The sequence below is a fragment of the Coptis chinensis genome, chromosome 5 (genome assembly GCF_015680905.1).
Source record: "Coptis chinensis isolate HL-2020 chromosome 5, ASM1568090v1, whole genome shotgun sequence".
NCBI lineage: Eukaryota > Viridiplantae > Streptophyta > Magnoliopsida > Ranunculales > Ranunculaceae > Coptis > Coptis chinensis.
The window spans coordinates 40150301-40175728 of record NC_141460.1 but is presented as its reverse complement, the minus strand read 5'-3'; the positions used below and the strand labels follow the sequence as shown (position 1 = coordinate 40175728).

The window sequence follows — 25428 nt, the reverse complement described above, 5'->3', positions numbered from 1 at the left end:
ATCCCCGTGGTGGGTACCGCTTTTTACTTGATTCGCTTTACCATATATAGAAGAAGATATGTTTGCATTACTTGGAAAATAATTGCACCGGGCGCTTCCGATTTTTCGCTCTCTTATAGGGTGTGGGGGAAAGGACCGGTTGTAAGATATGTTGCTTTCATTGGTCCGTACACCGTAGTTGAGTATAGTGTTATGATATAATGGGATCCTCCGAGAAAAAAGGTTTCGTGGGGCGCCAGCACATGCTCAAAAGCAGGTGAGAGGTATTTGAAGCAAGTGAGCTTTGTTTATGACCGACATGGCTTGTTTCTCGTTCCCGATGTTGAATCTAATACATGACATTTTTCACCTACTCTCCAACAATACTTCTTCTCCGCCATTTTGAGGTTTTCGTGAAAGTTTCTTCTCATGAGGGATCATCCGATCAAGTTGGTCTTACCACGTTGCATCTGTTATCGTGGAGTTGACTACCTTGCTTTTGATGATCAAGCATCTTGCTCGAGGAGGACGGTGGTGGCTCTACTTCTCTACTTCCTATAGGCATCTCATTAAAACTTGTATAACTTTGTTATTGTCCCGCCCACAAAATGTCCTATAGTGGTTAAGCATTTACACTTAAGTTACATTGACAAGGATTGTGTCCCTATCCAACCACGATACAAAAGTGTCCGACATGGCGAAAAATACCAAAATTGAGGTATATGAGTATATCACATAGAATATGTTTGCATGTCGTGTTCGACACATATCGTGCACACGTAGTCGACCGCGGATTATTTTAGAATATGGATGTCATAGTAACATAGGTTTATAATATCAAGAGAATTACGCCCGGCAAGAAATGGCCTTCTTGTATCTTTCATAAATACACGTGCGACTATCTTTTACACTTCTCTTGATGAATATTGTACTTTAACAGATCTATTATGGTTCTTGACAAACTTCATAAAAATAAGATTAAAGGTGATCATGATTATTATTGTCAAGAATCTGATGTTTTAATCTTATCTTGCCAAATCAGCATATGAAGGATGCTTTGAGGATACTTGGACATAGGGTAATCTGTTAGTTGCAGCTTCTTGACAGTTCGAAGGTCTTCCAAATCTATTAGACGCCTTCCTAGTCATGAGATAAGCATGTCGTTATGGTAGCAACCGTAGAGAGCTGATATGCTTTCACGCTATCGCAGACTGCACCGAGTCTCGAAGTGATGTGAGTGAATTTTGTTGAGTTTTTTATAGTGGTATGGTATGAAAAGCCCGTTAATGCAGTCCTTCTTTGGATATTGATAATAATCTAGCTAGCTAGCTTGGCTTATTTTTAAGCCATTTTGTAGGTGCAGTGGTAGGTGATATTGATCCGATTTAGTTAGGTTTGATGGGAATTATAAGATTTAGGGGACGTCTTTGGCTTTATTAAGTTCACATACATTTTATTTCCTTGTACATTGTTGCTCGAGGAGATTGAATGGTTTTATTCATTTCCATGTTAATAAATGGATTTTATAAAATTGAAATGAAAATAAATTCTGTGTTACTTGGATCCGATCTATAAACTTTTTAAAGCGAGCGACATCATAGGGTCCTTTATGGACCCATTATCTGCAATTACATTAATCACTTTCCTTCTAACACTCAAACAAAAATCTAATTCAATTGTTGGCTTACAGATCATGAGAAAGAAAGAGGAGAGTAATTTGCTTTCATCCTTAGAAATGATATAAATATATTCATCATTTGTTTTTGTGCGCTCTTTCCTGTTTGACTGATTTCATCGTATATATATTCTGTAAAACCGAATTGTACATGAACTTTTGACATCCATAGTGTTCGTGTTTTGTCCTTTGCCGCTGATTAGTACAGGTGGAACTCAATATTCTGAAGAGACTTTGCCAATGCTGCTCTTAGTTTAATATCTGAAATGGCCATTCCTTGTGAAGAATGGGCATTGAAGAGTCAAACTGCGGCTCTTATTGCTGAGGTAATTTTGCTTATAGTTTATATATTTTAATCATTACAGGACTCATTTCTATAGTCACAGATAGTCAGAAAGGAAGGGGTAAATCTCTGGCAAGAACTCCTACCATCTCTAGTTTCCTTATCTAATACGGGTCCTATTCAGGTACTCTTCATCTGTTTATTGTCTTTATTACTCAATATTCTGGTATTGATGATTCTGATTTCTTTTAGGCTGAGCTGGTTTCCATGTTACTGAGATGGCTTCCTGAAGACATTACAGTTCATAATGAAGACCTTGAAGGTTTATTATAGCAGCGTAAATGAGTATAGTTTAACCTTTAAATTATCACCTTTTTTAATTGTTCACCTTCTTTTTATATTATATTATTTATTTATTTATTTAGCTTTGAGAATATCCTTATGGACAAGGGTAGAATTCTTGAGTTAAATAACAATCATAACCTTGGCTCCACCAAATATTATTCCTTAATTATCTGCATTAGGGCATTATGAGTGTGAGACCTTGGCAAGCTATTCTCCAGTTTCTCCGCCATAACTATTGAAAGATTCTCATGGAAGTTCAACACTACCGCGGAGGGGAACGAAAGCTAGGATACTTCTATGCTTAAGTTAAAGTGCGTACCTAGTCGTGTCTATATTCAATCACGGCTTCGACCATTGATTGATAACATGCATTCACAGACATACATACCATTGATTTATAACATACATTTAATGTAACTGAAATCTTGACATTTATTAACACCCAAGGTACAAATGTAATTGAATTTTATGAAGGTACATACATGAGCTAATATTAGTGAATTTTATATGTTCAGGGTCCCCGAAGCATCTAATGACAACAACTGCATTATTCAATAACCGATGATGAAGCCTTGAACCTGAACGAGATCTTATTTTCTTCCATGCATGGTTTTAGATTTTGAATGATAATTAACTCCAGCTTTGGTTCATTGTGCTTTTGTTCAAGTAAACTAGTGTTTGTTGTTCTTCATCTTAATTAAGTACACTTCATAATCTGCTATAAGAGTCTTGTAGCTGGAAAATAGATGATGTTAGTTTCGATGTTTTTGTTTGGCGGTATGACACTAATCTAATGTAACTACGACAGCAAAGATCAACCAAGGAAATATAAATGAAGAGAGTGGTTGAGTCCATAGCAAATGGAGATTCTCATGTTCCATTCAGAGATAGCAAATTAACTATGCTTTGCTTTGCAGTAACTCCCATTTCTCTCTGCAGGTGTAGGTATTTGGATACCTTCAAGATGAAATTATATAGGGCTTTCATTTAAGAATTATTCCTCTAATTTCATTTTCCGTCTGTAGGACTCCTTTGAAGACGACAAATCAAAAATATTGATGATATTGTGTGCCAGTCAGATCCCAAGGAAATGCACAAGACTATTTCCACTCTTGAATATGGGGCAAAAGCGGGTGCATTGTTAATGGTGGTCATACACCAAACAAGGATAAAATAGGTTCGGAGGCTGGTTCTTCTGTGATTTTGGGTTCAAGGATTGCTGCCATGGACCAATTTATTATAAAGTTACAGATGGAGAATAGACACGGGGAAAAGGAACGTAATGAAGCCCACAAGGAGCTTATGAAGAAAGAAGAAGAAGTAGCAAAGACTAAGGGATAAGCTTGAGCTGATGGAAAGGAGGAAACCAACAGAGAGTGAAGAGGAGATCAACCTGAAGGTCAAAGAAAGGGAAAAGATTCTGAAACTTGAATTAGAGAAGAAGTTACAAGAGTGTCGAAAAATGGCGGATGAGTTTGTTGAAATGGGAGAGAGCGAATGGAGGAGAAGATCTTGCGCCAGTTGAGAAGGAGCTTGAGTTATTGAGGAGGCGGTTAGAGGAACTGAAACCGAGCTACAGCGATCAAGGGATAAAACCGGACATGACAAAGTACGAGAAGTAGAGGGTAGTGGATTTGCAAAAGACTGCTGAACTCTATCTTGATGCGAGATCAAGGGATTGCACACTTGCCGATCTGCGGAAACTTATAGAGATTAACCTTGACGAGGATACTATCAAGCAAGGATTCAACTTTCTCATGCTTTCTGAGTAAGTACTTCCGAACAATAATCACTTTTATTTTCTTTTCTTTATTTATTTCTACTTGTCAATTTCTAGTATCCACTTATCCTCGTCATCATGGTGGACACTTTCGGTTTTAAATTACAAAGAAATTTGCTTTAGTTTAGTTTTTATGAACTGGAAAGATAAGATTGTTTAAACATTATTCTTACGACTTAAACAGAATTTGGGTACTCTTGCAGTTCTGGTTTCTAAGTTTGTTTACCGACGTTCACATGTTGAGTTCCTTTTTCTAAAACAATGTACATTTTTGTTTTGACTACGATCCCCCAGTGCTCCAGTTATAAAGGAGAAAGAAGCAACAGTTCAAGCAAGCAAACTCCCCATTTGCAACAATCAAATGAATTATCACTTGGCTTGTTTGCGTCCACTTAAGATCATCCAACGGCCTAATAATCTCCCATTTAGCTCACTGGAGAATAAACTTCAAGTTTCTTCTAAATTACCATCAGCTTTCAAGCAACACGTTGATAGCTTCTCACCTAAACTAGGGCAATGTTTAAGGCCGTCACGTTGTATTAGTACTGTGCTGAGGTAGATCATTAAAATTCCCATGACTTGTGAAACATTGGTTTTGTATACCCAGAGTGCATTTGAGAAATTGCCCCTTTTGTTGCTGCAGGCAATGCGGTCTCCTAATCCCTTTGGGGATTATGATTGCCGAGGTGATCTTCTTTGTAGAATGTGGATGGGTAAGGCTAGCGGACATTCAAGAAGAAATTATATCTATATGTGGAGCTGCTCACATTCCATCATCCGGCAACACAGTTTTGGAGTCACTTGTCAAGTCGTCCGCCTACTAGAGCTGAAATTACGATGTGGCCAATGGAAGGAGGTAATAGATGGAGGTATTTGATAGCTGCTCTTTCCCTTCTATTTGAAGGTGTTGGTGCTAAAATTATTTATGTTCTAACTTTTTTGCCTTTGAGATCCCTAATATAATGCATCATAATTATGTGGAACAGAGCCATGAGTTATCACTTGAACGTTCCTCACTTTCAACTATCTCACGCCTCCACTCCAGTGCTCCACGTCTTCTCTCCACTCTCAAGGTACGTTCCTCCACTCCAGTGCTCCGTGTAAGTTGTTCATATAGAATGACTACTTGTTTGACTGGGATGTTTTCAGTAGAATACGACACCGTCACTATTACAGCTGATTGCATCACTTGAAACCTTCTAGGTGTGCATTTACTTGTACCTATGCTTTTAGTAATTGTTTGGTGGGGAGAAGATATGCATCCGCGGATCTTTACATAAGCTTAAAGAATTGTTGCAAATAGTATGAACATACCCGTAGATACACACTAGTAGTGGTCAGTAATCTTCAAAGATATAGCTTTTTGGACTCCATGAGCTTCTTTAGTAATAATCAATAGAACTGTTCTCTTACTCTTCCCATGGATTTAATAGAGTCCGTAGGGTTGTATATGAGGCGAGAGAACACCTCCTTGCGTCAAATATTTTTCTCTCGAAGGCACAAAACAAATGTCAAAAGTAGGATCTTTGAAGACTGCTCAAGTGGAACAGTTTATTGGAGTTTGAATTGCTCATATTGTTAGGAGTATGAGACCCTGTTGCCACATTTTTTGTGAGTTTGGTTGTTGGACCAGTGAAAATAAATACTGAACTTTCCGATGTCTTGGAAAGGACAAAACATGCTGCTACTTAAGAATTATGCTATCATACTCTGTTTTCTGAATTCCATAGTTTGAGTATAAGGAGCTACTACTTAAGAATAGGATATAAGTATATATCTATATATACATATTTGTTTTCTCTTTACTTTCGACTCTTTTTTATTTATTTCTATTGGTGTATAGGATGAAAGGGACTTTTCTGATGATACCATCCCAAAGTCATCCCCTGATGCTTACAACTACTGAAGGTGCTAGTTTTGTACAAATGATGTGAGAGCTTGAGTTTAAGGACAAGTCCTATTGATTTGGAAAACAAAGTGTGTATTTCATTAATGGCAAGTCTTATTTATGAAAGACGTTTTGGTGATGTTATTTTAATAAAAGATTATGTGATTGGATGTACTTGTGAGATTTCTTGTTTATATTATGGACGATTGTAAAATACCCAATAAGTGGGGGGCATCTTTATGCAGGTTAAGTAGTCTCCCAAAAGGAGGGGGGGGGGGTTTTTGGGGATTTTGTTTTTTTACATATGAAATAGTTTTGTAACGGTTCTTCACCGTTACTAAGCTTTGCAATAAAGTAACAAAAGAGCGTTACTAACTTTATAAAAGCATTACTAATGTTAGAAAAGAGTAACACAAAAAGCGTTACTAACTTTATAAAAACGTTACTAATGTTAGAAAAGAGTAACACAAAAAAGCGTTATTAACTTTATAAAACCGTTACTAATGTTAGAAAAGAGTAACACAAAAAAGCGTTACTATTTTTATAAAACCGTTACTGATGTTAAAAAAGAGTAACACAAAAAAAACGTTACTAATGTTATAAAACCGTTACTGATGTTAAAAAAGAGTAACACCAAAAAGCGTTACTAATTTTATAAAATCGTTGCTAAAGAGTAATACAGTTGAGCAAAGAAAACCGTTAGTAAATATTTTAGTAACGGTTAGAAACCGTTACAATAAATAATTACGTAACGGTTATAAACCGTTACGAATATTAATAACGAATTAGCAACGCCCAAACTGTGACGCATAAAAACCGTTACAAATATTTTCAGTAACGGTTTCTGACTGTTAGGGATGTCCTGTTTTGGTATAGTGAATCGAAACTTTTGTAATACTTGCGTGTCAAAGTGACTCCCCCTCCCCCCCCCTAAGAAATATGATTACATGGCAAACCTGCAATGCAACTATGTATTTTTAGATTAAATATAAGCATTGTGTCAGGGGAAAAAAAACACCTACAAGTCTCAAAAGACGTAAATTATCCAAACTAAGAATCTATAAATGTACCTATTTCTTAGTGCACATGATGACCTTAGCTATTAATCCTTCCTTTTAGAATGCCAATACTGACACCATTAATGAATCTCATCTCAGAAAATATTTACTCCAAAATTTTGAAGTAATTAGCAAGGGCTCATTATCTACTTTTTGACGAATATAAATAATCACGTATGAATCGTCCAGACTCCAAAGTGCCTATAAACCCTCATACTTCAACTATAAACTTTGCATAACTTCGTCTAAGCATCTATCTATCTCATCATACACCACAAAAAACCATATATAAGCAGTAACAAACAACAACCTCTAATTGTGAAGGATTCAATTGTTTTACTCATACTCTCACTCTCTCGATCCTAGGCGTGAGTCTCACTCTCTCAATCATCATATTAATTGTACAATATATTTGTCCAAGCCTACTTATTTCAATGTATTGCATCAAAACCAAATTGACAAACATTTCCAATTATATTCCATGTATAAAAAACTAAAGAACATAATTAATTAATTAATTAAATAAATAAATAACTTACAGAGAACATAAGAAGCATGCCTTGTAAATCCCCACACTCATATTCATCCACAACTAAATCCAACTTCTCCTCCTCCTCATCCATACACAAATTCCATGTAGGCACAAATAGTAAATAGACTAATCCTTTTTCTTTTTCATAAAAATAACTAATTTTCCTAAACTTAAACCAATCCTTCACCCCATCTCCTTCCTCACTACTAAACCATTTATCTAATTCCCCCGCCCAAATACATTATCATCAAGGGACTCGCTCGTTAATTGAGTTACTTCTTCTTCATTTTTTCTATAAAGCCTATAACTACTACACCTTCTGAAAAATGAGGTGGTGTAGATGAAGATAACTAAAATTATTTACATTCAAAGGAAATTCAAAGTCTAACAAATGTTCCACATTTTCCACAGAACATTTTTTTTATATAATCAATAACAAAGTCCGAAACTTACCACACATTTCCAAATAATTGGAAAACGAAGTTATTTCTTCAAGAATTCAAGACCCACCAACCGTAGAAGAACTACTCGATGACCTCTTCTTCCTTTGCTCTTCATACTCAGGGATCATCAAGAGGGCAACTCAAACCTACAAATAGGGCAAGTATTCCTCTCGACCCCAACCAAGTATCAATATAATCTCCATGATACCCATGCCCACATGGCATTTTCTTCGCCCCTCCCCTAACCGCACACCTTCTTTACATATAGCACACATCAACCCCTCTTCCTCAAATGCAATCACCACATTCTTTAACGCCGAAACCGCTTGACTTGGACGGGTGGAGCTCCTTTTCTAGCTCCATCAAGCTCAGCTAAGTTCTCAAGACAACCTGCTCATATCCAACAGATCCACATAATCCTCAAGATATCCAACATACCCATCCCATTCAGGTATCTCGACACTAAAACTGCATCGTATGGTCTTCTAATCCCATCAAGATCTCCTCACCAATCGAGTATCCGACACCCATTGTGAGCCCGTGTGGTAAAATCCCTAATCCGTGAGTCGAAGAAGATCGCTGACGCCTCATACATGTATATTGTCCTCCTCTTCTTCTTCTTCATTTTCATTTTCATTACCAATCTCAGATGGATCTCCCCCACCTTCGGTATTCCCAAAGTCAATCTCATCACCTTCCTCATCCTTATTATCAATCATCATTATTATTATTAGTACCCCACCCATTTAGTTCGATCCGAAGGAAATCACCCGAATCAGGACTATCGGCAGATGGAACTGTAGGAGGAGGGGGAGGTGGGTTTTCGTCATCACGGGCTGCCTCAGCAATTAAATGAAGGATTTGAAGAAATTGGCTACGGAAAGAAGGTACTGGATTTGTTGATGGTGGAGGTGGAGATGGAGGTGGTACTGGAATTAATTCAACAAAATCGTTTTTACATTCGAAGCATATTATATCGGGGAGATCGGTTACGGTTTCGATGGAAAACGCGTTTTCACCGGTGACACCAGTATTGTAACATATCGGTATTGGATTGGGGAAATGGTGTGGGTTGGGGGGGAGGTGGAGTTTCGGCCATGGTGGCTGGGGCTTTTTATTACTATTATTTTGAGGTGTGGAAGGAAAAAGACGAAGATAATGAGTGGGGAGAAAATTGTGGGGGTTTTATATGTGTAGGTTAAAATTGTAAAATTTAGAACTTCGAAGAGAAGGCGGAGGAGTGTTTAAGGAGTTCATTGAAGAAGATCGAAGAAGATGATAAAGATTAAAAAGAGAGTATGGAAAGAGGGTTTTGTTTTTTTATCTATTTTGGGTTACGAACAATTGAAATCGGCAAAAAAAGGGCATAAAATTTCTTTTTTTATGCCGAATTATTGTAAAATCTGATGTGTCAGTCTCAGAGAAAAAAGGGGGACTGACGTGGGTCAGTGGGAGCATTCTCAACTACTCAGTATTAATGGTCTTTGATACTTACTAGGAATGCCCTCTAGTAGTGTATGAAAAAACCATTGTCCCATTACCCGGTAGGGCACCCGGTCTTCACCCGCAGCCCAAACCCACACCGACCTGAAAATAGACCCGTCCCGCCTCGCCACCGTTTCTATGCTGTCGGGGGCTATAGGTGTAGGCTTTATGCTCAAACCCAACCCGTTGAGCCACTCGACCCACACATTTCAAGACTCTAACTCCAATATTTTTATATTTTGTTTATATTTTGTTTTAACTTTTGTAAAAATTTGAGAGATATGAACACAAACTTATGAGTTCAGCATTAATTTCAAATGTTCAAGTTTGAACATTGGGCAAATATCAAGAGTTCAAATTCAACTTTCGAATTTTGGAGAATATGAATCATTCATCTTTGTATTAATTTTAAATTATTTTAGTTTATATTTTATTGTTTTGTACCATAGACCCTCCTATCTTCATTTTATCTTGCTATGGAAGATAATCAATTTACAAATGATAAATCACGATAAAGAAGTTTCAAATTTTCAAATATATATATGGTTTTGGGTTCAAGTTATAGTTTTTCATTTTTGTTTATTTTTCATTGATTGATTCCATTAATTTTCTCTATGTTGTGAATTGAAAAGATATTACTTGCAAAATTAGGAAGTTTTTATTTTTTTTTTTTTTTTTTTTTTTGTAAAATTGGGTTAAAATGACAATTTCCACCCGACCGAATGACTTGCTTTCGAAACCCATACGAAGTTGACCTAATAGGTCGGTGGTGGTATTAAGACATGGCACTTCAACACACCCGCCCGCCGGGAATCACTAGATTTGTATTCCCTAGACCTGTCCCGATCCACCTCAGATTACATCCCTAATGCCCTCCCACTCTAGTTCCCCACAAAGGCAAGAGTTTAACTGCAAGGTGACCTTTTCCATGATGCAACAAATTTGGTAGTCTAGAGTATAGTAGAAGCACCACAACCTCGATCTAGATCCTACCAAGTTTAGTCTTTTTGTATGTATGTTTGCAAAGGGTAAATCCTCCATTCGACTCCATGATAAGATGATGATTGATCAAGTTAATGCTGCACTTCAATAGAGAAATTGGTCGTGTACCTAAATCTGAGAAGATTTGACTCATTCTAAAGATGAATCTATTTTTCCAATATGACACAAACCATTCGACTTAAAAAGTAATAACCTATTTGAGCAATACCATTATCAAACGTATATATACCGAAAGTAATTGGAAAGATTTGTGACAAGAAACTACAATATATTGTTGGAAAACTAATACTATGTTACCTCGAAGTCTAGCGTGATAATTAATAAGAACTAATATAATAAAGCGGTTGCAATGCAGTCAAGGCTTGTGACCACACAATGCCCCGAAGGTGAAATTGCGCCGGTATGAAAGGACGGCCTCCTCGCACACACCTCCTAGGATACAACGACTAAGGATCCGCAAGACAAAGACTCATGCAGATTCTAAGAACTCCCGGATGCACTCCAAGATAAGCAAAACCATATTTTATGTAAAAACGCAGACCAGTAAATGACGAGTCCAAAGATAAAGATTCTTGTGTAGTTCGAATTGATTTTATAGAAAAAGGTAAGACGATAAAATCTCTAGATCCACTTCTCACATAGTGTGGAGATCATGTGTGGGTCGTGGAAGAAAAAACGTGGTTTGACTATTTCTAATGTGACGAAGAGAAAAATCCCAAAACCGAAAACCGAATTTATACATATATAAAAACTATGTTAGGTTTTATAACAATCCCCCACATGTATGAAATCAGAAAATAATATAAGCTAGAGTGCATTAGAAGTTATGAATGGGTCAAGGTGTCATAAGACTTGAACCTTCGCTTTAGTGTTAGTCCGTCATCGGGGTTTACTTGTTGACCAGTGAACTCAATCTTGAACTGTCCAACTTTTGTGTAAATCGAGTCAACAGTTAACTCACATAACTTTCAAAAATCATCATATAGTTCCTCGGTTGTGCTCTTAATGGCCATGAGCTTCCCAAGTTTCATAAGTGCTACTAGGGCTAGCCTATCCAGTTCCCATAGGAAGCGGCTCCACTTCCTCACTTATATAGGTGCTTCTATCAGGAGTGTACTGTATCACTACACCCCATTGGATCCCAACTATAGAAAACATTAAGAGTTAAAACTCATCCTTAAGAAGATACATAAGGTACTACTACATTATAGGGATGGGTACAGAGTTTTCACTCTAGGTTGTAGTACCCCCGCAAATCACTCGAATAACTTATTTTCCTATTGAACCTTGTTTATGGGATCTCCATTCACTAAGGTTGGGTGACAGTTATCGGTGATTTTAACAAATAGGCTTCAGTCTTTGATAGACTTTAACCCCATCCCCCTCGATGTACTAAAGACAAGCTTTCTAGCTAGGCCTTTAGTTAGTGGATCAGCTATGTTATCTTTTGATCTCACAAAGTCAATAGCTATGATCCCATCTCGTAACATCTGTCGCACAGTATTATGTCTACGATGTATATGTCAAGACTTTCCATTATAGGAATTATTTTGGGCCCTCATAATAGCTGCTTGGCTATCACAGTGAATAGAAACAGGTGGAACAAGCTTAGGTCAAATAGGGATATCCAACAACAAGTTCCTGAGCCACTTTGCCTCCTCACAAGCTTTATCTAAAGTTATAAACTCAGATTCCATAGTGGAACAAGCAATGCAGGTTTGCTTGGTAGATTTCCAAAACACTGCACCTCCTGCTAAGGTAAATACATACCCACTTGTGGACTTTGATTCCGTAGAATCAGCAATCCAGTTAGCATCGCTATACCCCTCTAGTACAAACCGATATCTGCCATAATAAACACCAAAATCTAAAGTACATTTCAGATACCTCAAAACTCTAATAAGAGCTTCCCAATGCTCAGAGCTGGGATTAATAGTGTATCTGCTTAGTCTGCCTACCCCGAAAGCAATATCTAGTCTAGTACAGTTCATAAGATACATAAGATCTGCCTATTACTCTAGAATATTCTAAAGGAGATACACCAGGTCCAGTATTCTTTCTCAAGTGTTTACTAGAGTCATGTGGTGTTTTAGCAGGTATACAGTCAACTTGATTAAACTTTCTAAGCACATTCTTCATATAATGAGATTGGGTCAAAGTAATACCATCTGACCTATTAATGATTTTTATACCAAGAATAACATCAACAACACCCAAATATTTCATGTCAAAGTGCTTTTCTAAGAAAAGCTTAGTCTTATTGACTACTTCTAAGTTGGTACCGATGATTAACATATCATCCACATATAGCCAAATAATAACACCAATTTGTTTCTCAAACTTGCAATATATGCATTTATCTGCCCCATTAATAATATAACCATTAGAAGTCATCACATAATCAAATTTCTCATGCCACTTTTTGGGAGCTTGTTTTAGACCATAAAGAGATTTCTTTAGTCTACAAACTTTTTGGTCTAGGCCTTTGATCACAAAGTTTTTAGGCTGATCCATATAAATCTCCTCTTCTAAGTCACCATTTAAGAATGTTGTTTTAACATCCATTTGGTGAATTACAAGATTATGTAAAGAAGCAAAGGCAATTAACATTCTAATAGAAGTTATTCTCGTCACATGAGAGTAGGTGTCAAAAACATCAGCTCCTACTATTTGTTTATAGCCTTTAGCTACAAGCCTTGCTTTAAACTTATCTATGGATCCATCAACCTTTAGTTTCTTTCTGAACAACCATTTATTACCAATCGTTTTACAACCAGGAGGTAGGGTTACTAACTCCCAAGTGTGACTAGTCATAATAGAATCATACTCACTATGAATGGCCTCTCTCCAAATATAGCATCAGGTGATGACATAGCCTCAGAAACAGTCTGAGGGTCATCCTTTACTAAATAAGTAAGGAAATCAGGTTCAAAGGAAGTTCCAGTTCTAGGTCTTTTACTCCTTCTGAGTTCAGATTCATCTCCTGACGGAGAATCCTCTCTAACTCTAGGAACAAGTCTAGTAGAGCATGAAGCTCTTTCATACCTCTCCAGAAAAGGGAACTTGTCTTCGAAAAAGACTGCATCCCTAGATTCAATAATGGTTTTATCATCAATAAACTGATATTTAGATTTAAAAACTAAAAACCTGTAAGCACTACTGTGCTGAGCATAACCAATAAAAACACAGTCAACTATTTTAGGGCCAAGTTTGGTCCTTTTGGGTGCTGGAATAGACACCTTAGACAAGCACCCCCACACTTTCAAGGATTTATAAGAAGGTGTCTTCTTTTTCCACATCTTATATGGAGTTTTGTCTATGTTTTTAAAAGGTATCTTATTAAGGATATAAGATGCTAAGAGTAACGCCTCTCGCCACAGGTTCTTAGGTGCTCCTGAGACATTGATCATTGAATTGGCCATATCTTTGAGAGTCCAATTTTTCCTTTCTGCTATCCCATTAGACTGGGGAGCATAAGGGGCAGTAGTCTCATGTATAATACCATTATCTTCACAAAATTTAGTAAAAGGTCTAGAAAATTCACCTCCCCTGTCGGATCTGAGTATCTTAATTTTCCTTTCTAGCTGGTTCTCAACCTCAGTTTTGAAAGATATAAATTTAGATAAACTATCATCCTTACTTTTCACAAGATAGACATAGCAGAAACGTGAAGCATCATCAATAAAAGAAACAAAATATTTATTGCCACCACGTAACATTGCCATGAAGGTCACACAAATCAAGATGAATCAATGCTAACACTTCAGAAGTTCTATCTACCTTTTTAAAAGGTTTTCTAGCATATTTTGATTCTACACATACTTCACATTTCTTGTTATCTAAAGTAATAGACTTAGGTATACTACCAATATGCATTAACTTTTTAATAGATGCATTATTAACATGCCCAAGTCTATCATGCCACAAATCAAAAGAGTCAACGATATAAGAAGAAATAGAAGCTTTATTAATCTCAAATTCAATTACATTCAGCTTAAACAGACCATCATCAAGATAACCCTTTCCCACAAAAGATCCCCCCTTAGTCAAGATAAATTTGTCCGACTCAAATACAAGTTTAAAACCCTTCCTACTCAACATGGAACTAGACACTAAGTTTTTCCTGATATCAGGAACATGCAGCACATCTTTAAATGTAAGAATATTCCCAGAAGTGAACTTCAGAACAACAATCCCTTTCCCAGCAACTCTGGAAGCAGAGGAATTCCCCATGAACAGACTTTTATCGTCTCCACCAACAATATAGGTGGAGAAATCACTTTTAGTGCCACAAATATGTTTGGTAGCTCCAGTGTCTACCCACCAGTCTATCATATTGCTAACTAGGTTCACCTCAGTAACAACAGCAGAGAAGTTGCCATCTTGAACCACATTGGCCTGTGCCTTATCCTTATTTTTATTTCCATCATTTGGAAGTTTCTTGTGCTTACAATCACCCATAGTATGACCCCGAAACCACCACACATAACAGCAAATATTAGGATTATATGGCTTTTTCTTGAATTAAGGCTTGGACTACTTGTTCTTGTTCCAAAAGGGTTTCTTCTTATTGTTCTGGGTATACGGGGCTTTATTCTTAGAAGACCTAGCACTACCAGGCTTTCCAGTAACAAGGTTAGCCTTAGACTTCAGTTCAGAAGTCTCTTCTTTTGTTTAAGAAATACGGTTATCTTCCTCAATGCGAAGATTCACAATGAAGTCTTCCATGGTCATCTCTTTTTTCTTGTGTTTCAGGCTGTTCTTATATTCCTTCCATGAAGAAGGTACTTTTTCAATAATAGCTGCAACCTGAAACCCCTTACATATATTGTAACCCTCTTGCATAATTTCATGAATGATAATCTGCAATTCCTCAACTTGAGAAACCACAGGTTTGTTATCTTCCATCTTAAACTCCAGGAACTTAGCTACTAAAACTTTCTTAGAGCAAGCATCCTCAGTTGCATATTTCTTATCTAAATCATCCCATAATAATTTAGCAGAAGCACATACAACATAAACATCATACAACTCCGGAGTTAAACAATCAAGCATATAGTTACGGCATAAGTAGTCTTTCTTATCCCATTTTTCAAGTCTATCAGAGCGTACAGGCTCATGTTCATTTTCAGCAGGAATCGGTCTACTTTCAGTAGTCCATTTAACAAGTTTCAAGGTCGTCAGATAAAACTTCATTTTCATCTGCCAGCGCTTAAAATTCTTTCCATCGAAAGTTTTAGGCTTGACAGACAACTTACCATGCTTTTCCATTGATTAGTAACGAAGTAAAATATTACAACAAACAGATTTCACCTTCAGATTGTTGGAAAACTAATACTATGTTACCTGAAGTCTAGCAGCAGTAATCAATAAGAACCAATATAATAAAGCAGTTGCAATGCAGTCGAGGCTTGCGACCACACAATGCCCTGAAGGTGAAATTGCCGCTGGTATGAATGCTGACGGCCTCCGCACACACCTCCTAGGATACAATGACTAAGGATCCGCAAGACAAAGACTCATGCAGATTCTAAGAATTCTCAGATGCACTCCAGTATAAGCAAAACCATAGTTTATGTAAAATAGACAGAAGTAAATGACGGAGTTCAAAAGATAAAGATTCTTGTGTAGTTCGACTGATTTTATAGAAGAAGGTAAGACGATAAAATCTCTAGATCCACTTCTCACGTAGTGTGGAGATCGTGTGTGGAGTCGTGGAGAAGAAAACGTGGTTTGACTATTTCTAATGTGACGTAAGAGAAAAAGCCCAAAAACCAAATTTATACATATATAAAAACTATGTTAGGTTTTTATAACATATATATGGTACCAAATCAATAGGACATATATCCACCAAAAAAAATGTCGATGGCCACAAAAGTAACTCTAAGGAAGGTATTGTTTCATAGTTTAATTTACTAGTGATATTCAGAATCTTTATATCACCTCTTTATATATGTATTATATATATATATATATATATATATATATATATATATATATATATATAATAGCAGTCCTTTTAGAGCCTCTCTGAGGGTGTCCACATCGGCAGTGGGGATTACTTAAAAATCAGGAGAGAAAAAAAGTGAGTCTCAAGGATACTTGTCTCCAACAAAAAAACGCTTAAACTTAGGGATACAGCAAGAACGCAAGACTAAGAGTGAAACAGAGAAACCCACATACTAAAAACTCTCTACCTCTCCCAACTATCCTCCCCACCCCCCAAATCTCATCCTCTTCTTTAGATAGATTGATCTAACAACACTAAATCCCATTATAGAAAACATCGAAACCATTTTCACAAGTTTTTTAATTCGTTTTAAACCATGTTGACAAGTTTTTGAAGAGTTTTTGAATAGACCCCTCTTTAGCCTTTTTGATCTTTTCCTAATGAAGATAGCACTCTTACAAAAAGATATAAAACCAAACTAGCGATTGAAGAACTCCAAGACAAACTGTTAGAAAAACTTATATTTGCACCAGAAACAAAGGAAATCAACTTGGGGAAGCTGAATGATAAAACCCTCAAGGACTAGGATGTAATCGCAAGATAAATAATAAAATGATAGTTTTACCTACTTTTAACTAGTTATGCTATGAATAAGTAAAACTAAATGAAATTTACACTATATATCAAAATTCGACTCGTTATCGTTCAATATGTAGAGTAGAGAATTCGTTCCACTCCTATCTCGTTTAGATTTAACGTTTCCTAGTTTATGTAGTTCTAACAAAATTGATGAGAAGTAATAAATGAAATGAAATTATGCTAAGACGGTGATTTAACCAATTTAGATGTTATGATTTAAAATATGGCAATTCAAAACTACGATGTGAATATGGGAAGGAATTAGGGGGATTTGATTCCACCTTGAATTCAACTTAATAAACTAGCATAGATTTGTTATAATCCGAATCGTAATGTTTTCACATAACGATTGGGTCTTTCTAATCTCTAATTATTCATGGCAATCTCTACCAACTAATAATTAGTATGTAAGGCAATTTAAACACATTCTCATGGCAAATTAATTACCTTCTAGAGTGGAATAAATTATTACAACCACTTCTATACTAACACAATCAAGTTTTCATCAAAACTTTCTCAAACCCCTCTAATGGAGGTTTTAGCTTTGATTCATTAAACTATCATTAATAAATGAATAAGAAGAAGGCATCATTGAAGAAATGTAAAATTACTTTATTAATCTAATGAAAAAGAGTCTAATGATTCAAAACTGTATTAAAAATTAAGTACTGACTAATTAATTAAGACTAATCTATATTATCTATCTAATCTAGGATTTTTTTAAGAGTTTGGCCTTAGTCCTCTTTATATAGAAGAGGCTAGGTCTACAAATTCGTGCATGGCTTTGGAGCCATGTTTTGGGCCATAAAATCGAGCCCAAAACTTGATTACTTCGGTCCAGAAAGGGTTTCTCTGCTGAAAATTATTGCAACAGCCTTTTCATCTACTTCTGCTCCTCTGATTGAGTCAAGGCTTGGACCATTAGAAATCTCTTCCCGAGCAGGTCGTTTTTGACATATGGTAGGTTCAATTCTGAGGTCTGAGTCCAAAGATACGACCTTACTTTGAAAGTTTTACTGACTTTTATGCACTATTTCTGCCAGCGTTGACTTTGACTTTTCAGCTTTGACCGGGCTTTAAAAAAGTTTTTTCTCCTTGAATCTTAGCCTTCAATCATAGAACTTCTTAGCAACCAACCTTTGCTCCTTTATCTCGCAAAAGGGATACATTTCTGCATATAATTGACTCCAATGCCTAAAATATATAAAAACACGTAAACAACACTAACTCTTATTTATTAATCACATAATCGGTCTAAAAGCAATATTGTTAAAGGGTTAAAACTACAATTTTGGGCTCTTATCAAACCACCCCCAAATAGCATTTTGTTTGTCATCAAGCAAATATAAGAAATTAAAATAAGTGACCAAAAATGGAGTTCTAACTAATCTCGTTTCGCCGAGTGCAATTGCATTGAGCATATGTAACAAGGCCTTAAACCACTAGAAATTCCCTAGTGGATGAGTTATAGCCTCGTGAGAGTTTTCCAGTGAAGGTACTCACAAACTTCATTTATACTACAACGACTAAGAAATATAACTACTGTTTCCTTTTTTTTTTCTCAAATATCTATACATCTCACTATCAATGAATACAGAATAATCAAGTCGAAACCTAAGCTAATATGTGCATAATAATCAATCATCTACGGATAAACATATATATAATAAACTATGATATGTAATGCACTAACAGGTCCATTTATGAAATTTTGGAATAACATCTTTAAGTAGGTCCTCACATAAATGTCAAGACAAAAACCACTCTGATTTTTTCACTCAAGTTTCGCTCACTCTAATGTGCAGTGGGCACACTTTACCTTACAATCTCAATGACACACAAGGAAGCCAAACTCGATCAAACACATCTGCCACTTACTATCACACTAACATATTCCTAATTGAGTTAGCGGTCTTTATTATGTGTTGCGGGGATTAGGTGATTATTTAAGAATGAAGGAAATGGATATTCAAAAAGAACCAGTCTGAGATTATAGAGTCTTCATATTATGTAACTAGAGAAAACCTTGTTCTTTACTTTGCTTCTACACTTTGTTTCCATCCTTATCCATTTTTTTTCTTTTTCTTTTAGCTTTTGACTCCTTTGATCCTGTTTTTGGAGTTCTAACTTTTTATTTTATTTATATATATATTTTTTCTTTTCTTTGGATGAAAACTTTCTTTTCTTATTTGAAGCAACTAACAAATTCTTGGTTTCATAGGTCTTTCTCTTTCCTATTCTTCATCTCTATTCTCAGACTTATTCAAAGATGGGTAGGTTGTTTTTTTTTTTTTTTTTTTTTTTTTTTTAAAGGGTAAAGGATTTGCGGTTTATGAAAGACTAAAGAAAGGCTCAGAGGGGCGACTAGCGGAAAATTATTTCATACAGGGTTGAATTTCTGGCTATATCGATCCAAAAAGGCCTAAATTCTCGCTTAGGATATGGTATAGGGATCAAGCAAGTGGACGTGTGATTTCTCTATTCGGAATTTACTTCTCCCTTGTGTCATTTCTCAAATATTTCACTCATATAAGGCTTTAGGCTATATTCTCACAAGATTTGTAGAATAAGTATACTAGCCTAGATTTCATAAACTTACTGCCAATACAAACATAGATGCTCATGCAATATATTTATAGAAAAATGCAAAGATTATTACGTACATATTAACTTAAGTTTCTAAAGACTATTCTAATGCAAAAGCTAACATGAAACTTCTAGATTATTAAGAGCATAGAGAAAGAAACAACACCAATATTCCTAAGTGCATATATAGCATAAACTTTTTATTTATATTTGAATTTTTTTTATTTTTTTACTAGAAAAAAAGTGCATATTGTACATATATATATCATAACAGGTGCCTTAAATTACGCGTGTTTCTATGCCACCCCCAAACAAAAACATGCTTTGTCTTCAAAGTATAGAAATAAGAAGGGTAGGAAAATACCATGGAAATGCGTGAAATTTTGGAACATCTGCAAAATATACTAATATAGATAAATAAAACAGATGCAACTCTATATGAGTTCCACCCGTTATGGGGTTACAAAGAAGTAAATTGTTTGGGACATAAACAGACACAAACAAAAATAAAACTTACCTCATATCCAGCATTTAGGCGTTGTCAACCTCTTCTATAAAGAAATAAGGTTCCTTCGCATTCTGCCACGCTATGATGATTTTCCAAGCCTTACGCCATTTATCATTTACGATCGTTAACATGTTAAGCGCCACTTGGTCGGATGGGGTGTAAGGGGCAACCCAATTAGGTTGTAGCCTCCAACCCATCCAAGTCATTGCACAAAAAGAACGAATAATTCAGTTGGTGGGTCACACAATGCCGGCCCCAACCCAATCTATGAAACGAGCACAAAAAGCGGGAAAGAAACATAGCATGATTCGACAAACTAAGACAGGCATAAGAAGATACTGATGCCTCATACTCTGGGCTCGTGCTAAACTAGACATTAATGTCTTGGGAAGGTCGTATAGCAGACGTCCCTCATCTAGAGCAAGGAAAACGTCGCAAGTGGCATCATTCGCAAAAAAAAAAATGCCACTCCCATAATATGTTTAGCATGATAAAGAACATCACCGTGCCCACGTTAAAGGACAAGCTACCAAGAGCTATGTTATATTCCTTTGGTCCTCTATGATAGGGTTATATATTAAAAGCATTACCGTTGTATTAACTCTAATTCTTTATATTTTGAATGAGAATCATATGGGCAAATATTTTGCATATTATATATGTTATTAGTTATATGCATGTGTCTAATACTTTATGTTGTAGATGATATGGTGTGGACACACAGAAGATCATATCATCAGTACCTTATAAAGTATAAGTTTCGTTCACAACCTAGATATATTTGGACAAACCATTGGTACGATTGTAGTATAATTTGGCATTAGTCTATCTTGACTATAGGATTACACTAGTACACTTTGTGTGTATTGAACAGGACCAAGTGAGGTTGTTTCTCTTTATACTGACTATATAAAAGAACAAATGCCTCTATTATTATGGATGCTTGTCCTCTTAATCCGGATATAATAACGGGCACTTACGTGCATTGTACATTGCTTTAAATCATCAATGAGTGAGATTCATTTGTGAATCAACAAACTCGATGGATTGGGTAATGACATTGTATGTAAGGTGTCTTTATTGATTATAGAAGGAATTCGCGTGACCAAAGAAGTCGGGTTGATGATGTCCCCTTGAAGAGCTCAAAAAGATTGTCATGCAAACCCTGCAGGTGGATTTATTCCGACATGACAATGAGGTTGAGTGGTACTACTCAAGGACATAAGAAGTTGATTAATATAGTTATCAGTAACTTGACTTAATTAACGGACATTCGATATCTTAAACACGGGGAGATCAACGAGCATATAATATGGAGCCCATAAAAGCTGACAAGTAATTTGGGATTAGGGTGGTAGTGCAACAATGGCCTTTAGTGGAATAAGCCATTTGTTGACGGACTTGGGCCGTGTGTTCTGGGCGAACATGGGAAGCCCAAGCCCGTCAGGAGGCCCAACCCTAATTTCTCCTCATGGTCCCTGTTGTAGCCTATAAATAGAATCCCTTCTCTCCTGGCCGAAATTCACTATTCACTGGATTGAAAAGAGAGGCAAGGAAAGATAGATCCAAAATTGGATCTAGCTTTGTGAGAAAGAAGGGGGTTGGTAGATCGTTGCCCATACAACGTCCAATCTATTGAAAAGAATACAACAGAAGATCAAGGGGTTGATTGTTGATTCAGATTCATAGTTATTGGATTCTCAGAGTTATCATAGCCGATTCAAAGGTATGTTTTCTATCCAAAATCGTGAGAACCTATTAATTCCATTTATGGTTTTTCACGGTTTGTAGAAATATTCATTCTAATATAACGGTTCCTATACTCTACACAAAAAATTCCGGCCCCATAAGTCTCATGCAAAAACTCATAGTTGTAGGCATAGAAGTTATCAACTAAATAGCCCCATGAGTCCATGATTTCGGCAGGTATAGGAAGGTCAACAGTAAAGGCTAATAAGAACTTGGTTATGTCTATTGTTTCATCGTCAATGGTGATGGAGTACATATCCGATAAAAGAATTTACAATGTTCATAAAAATACGAAGTAAGTGCAGGAGAGTAAAGTTCATCAGAACCTACCATTAGAGACTGCCATCCTGCTTGTATGATCACTTCGTGAAACCAAGATCCGTACGTGTCGCTCGAGAACAAATCTTCGAAAGACTACTCCGATATGAGTGTAGGAGACTTCATATCAAACAACACACTCTAGAGCTGCTAGAAACAACCTCGGAAGAATCAACAAATAAAAATCAGAAGTGGAAGTGCTGCAAAGGCCAAGGCGTGGGGCACGCTCTTGCCTTACTTGACTTCCAGGCACTTTAGCGCGGGGCGCATTTGGAATTTTCCTATGAAGGGCGTGGGGCGTGCTCTTGTCTTACTCGACTTCCAGGCACTTTAGCACGTGGCGCGCTTTGAATTTGCATATGAAGGGCGCGGGCCACGCTCCGTGTACTTTGAGGGCTCTGACTTGAAAAGTGAAAAAGAAAAGTGAGAGATAACAATGAGAGGTGCAAGGTGAGAGGTGTGGTGTGGTGTGGTGTAGAGTGAACCAAGGATTTATAGAAGTTTAGTTTCTTAATTTAGTTCCACAAGTTTCCGAGATTGTTAAGGCAACTTGATGGAAACAGAATATTTCTAAAACCAAAATAGAAACAGACCAGATTCATTATTCCAAAAACAAACCTAATAGCTTAATGGTTTGAATTTAAAATAGCAACCTTCCAATTCCATTCCTTAAAATTTTCACCACTAAAACACTAGCTAAACCTAGCTACACCAAATTAGTAACATTCTCACTTAATCATACTCTCACAAATTTGCAACAAATTCTTCCAAAATGGTGGATAGAGTAAACAAAAACAATGATGAACCATTAATGCCACCCCCAAACAAATCAGGAAGGTGGGATTAATGAAAAACAATAGAATGCTTGGACAAAAATTTAATTAAACTTGAAATTATACTAACAACGAAATATTCGACAACAATTACATAATTCAAAATGAACTACTTAACTAAACAACTAAAAACAAAATTCTACTAAAAACAGGGAAAAATTCCTAAACACAAAACAACTCAACTATGAGCCATGAGATGAGGATGGTTCCGAGTCATCAGTCCTGCGTCGACGACGCTCATGCCTCTCAGATTCTTCAGAAGTAGAACTCTAATAGGGTGGCAAGCGTCATGACACTTCCATTTGGAACTTCCATTGACTCTCTAGATATGCATTCGTAGATTCCTCACGCTCCTTATCACGCTGGACTAGGGTCTCCATGGTAGCCTGGAGCTCTCGGTTAATAGCACTGAGCTCCTCAAAATTCTGATGAATGTTAACCTGCCTAGTACGTAGATCCACACTAATGGTATTAAGAGAACGCAAGCCAGGATGAATCAATGCCATGTGTTCTCCATCAGAAGTAGCCTTTTCCAAGGCATCGGCCTCAAAACATGCCATATCTTTCTCATCATCATCCGAATCAACAACCCTATCCTCAGGCAACCGCTACATCTTCTGAATACATTTCGAATAAATCTTTGCATTTGAATGCAACTTCAACATAATCCGTTCAATTTTCGGAATAGCACCGAAATGCAGCATGATCTTAGTAATTAATACAGGGTAGGGTGCAAAATGGCTTCCAACACCTCTAATCATATTTAACACAAAGTTGAGGATGCAAAATTCATACCTCTTCTCCTGTAATACCCACATAACGTGCAGACAGTTCAAACTGATATCATTGACTTTCGAGGTGGCAATGATGTTCTTACCAGCCCACTGAGTTACAGCCAGCTGGTTGGTTCAGAGACGACTGTCAAACATAATACGATCTCGCATTAAACTCTCCTTCCAAAACTAGTCTCTCTCATCAATGCCTCTATTCCACCCCACTGCAATTTCTGTACTGTGATTATGAGGTTGCGTCTTGTATCAATGTCCATAATCCTACCTGGCTGACAAGCCTCTTTTTGTGTATGTAGATGGTGTATGGTCGTTGAACAAAATAGAAGCGTATCAAAACCTAATTATCCCTCAATAAGTAAAGGATGAGTAGGGTATCGTTCCACTTTTAAGTGTATGTTATGTGAAGGACAGGACTGGAAAGGGGGTTTAAGGGATTAAAAACTATGATTGTAGAGATTTTAGATTCTAATGCTAACCTAAACTAAATTAAACTAAAATAAACTATTGAGAATTTATAAGAGAGGGAATTCAAGAGATTAGAATCCACCAATACTTTTAATCCATGACCTTCTCCTTCATGGTTGTTCTTACAAGTAGACTACAATTAGGCAATCAAGCGAGTGCCGATGCCCTCTTGGACGAAACATCGTTAATAATTAACTCTACTTAAGGTTGTTCCTATGTTTATGCTATTAATATCTTCTTTCCTTTTATGTAAGCTCGGGCAGCCATTCGATGTATTATCATGAGCAACATCAAGGAGTACTTCCTAATAGGGCGGCCATTCAATGAATCACCATTTAAGGCAAACACAAAGAATACTTCCCCTAGGCAGCCACTCCCTGAGCTACCCCTTCTAAGGAAACACAAAAAATACTTCCCTAACTCTAAAGAATTATACTACTAGAAGAAAAGTAAATAACACTAGTATGATATTAATATTGCAAAACATAAACCCTATTCTATACTTCCATCCCCTGGTGTGGGCAATGGAACTAATAACTAAAAACATAAAGAACTAACCTGATTGAAGAACACCATGAACCAGAAGAATCATTAAACCTTAAGCACTAGCTTCATCTCCTCCCTTGAAGGAGAAGATTAGCCTTCCATAGAGAAGGAAGAACACGACACGAAGAACGAGAAGAAGAAGAGTCGAAGAACATAAGACTAGAAAGACTAATTTATTAAGACTCAGCTAGTTAAAACTGATTTTTTATTATTAATCTCTCTCTGCCTCAAGTTCTGGAGACAAGAGTATAAGTGAATTGGCAAATTACATGAGGCGCTTAGGTCCTCTATTTATAGAGGTTACAATGAGCTCTAGAAGCATTCCAAACCGTCATTTGTTTCCTAATACAAATAGACTTCTTTCAAAGTCCAACTTCTTCTCCAAAACTGAGAAGAAATTGGCTACAGTGTTGATTCATGCGTCTGGACGCACTATTCATGCATCTCAAACGCGATCAATGCGTCTGAACGCTCGATCCATGTGTCCCAGACGCGTAAGCTGATTTTGTCTCTTCTGCTCTATCCTTCTATCCTCTTTTGCGGGCTTTGGTCCAAGAAACGAATCCTTTG

The 25428-nt window shown here is 36.6% G+C and overlaps 1 long non-coding RNA gene across 1 annotated transcript; it reads left to right on the top strand.

Annotated features, from left to right (window-relative positions):
- Positions 1-1771: 1771 nt before the first annotated feature.
- On the top strand, positions 1772-2357 carry LOC147497501 (uncharacterized). The gene is made up of 3 exons (XR_015197124.1): positions 1772-1980; positions 2041-2121; positions 2190-2357. It is a non-coding gene; the product is annotated as an uncharacterized LOC147497501 (long non-coding RNA).
- Positions 2358-25428: the final 23071 nt, after the last annotated feature.